We start from the raw sequence: 531 nt of genomic DNA, 5'->3' as shown, positions 1-531 counted from the left end.
GTTTCGTCTTCCGCCACATCCGCTCAGCTTTTCTGCATTGTCTTTTCATGCTCTGAACTGCTGTTGATTTTCTCCAAATTGATTTCTGTTTCCCCGTCTTCTTGCTGACCTTTATCGGGGCAATATCATCAATAACATTCTTAATTTTTGAGTTAAAAGACTCCAGGAGAAGATCAACAGAGTCTGCAGAAATGCTTGGTGTTAATGATATTGCCTCCATAAATAGCGCACTAGTGTTGTCGTTAATGCATCTCTTTCTGATAGAGACAGATCTAGATTCAGTGGTGACCGAGATCAATATATCAAAGAAAATACAGAAGTGATCAGATAGTGCTACATCCTTAATTACAATGGATGAGATGTTTAGACCTCTACTGATGAGTAAATCTAAGGTGTGTCCACGATTGTGTGTTGGTCCGTGCACATGCTGACTCAGGTCAAAAGTGTTTAAAACAGTTATAATTTCTTTTGTAGTTTTGATTTCTGCATTATCTATGTGAATATTAAAATCCCCTGCAATAGCAAAACAGT

This window comes from Barbus barbus (assembly GCF_936440315.1).
Source record: "Barbus barbus genome assembly, chromosome: 5".
NCBI lineage: Eukaryota > Metazoa > Chordata > Actinopteri > Cypriniformes > Cyprinidae > Barbus > Barbus barbus.
The sequence above is the reverse complement of the archived record's forward strand: the minus strand, read 5'-3'. Positions refer to the sequence as shown.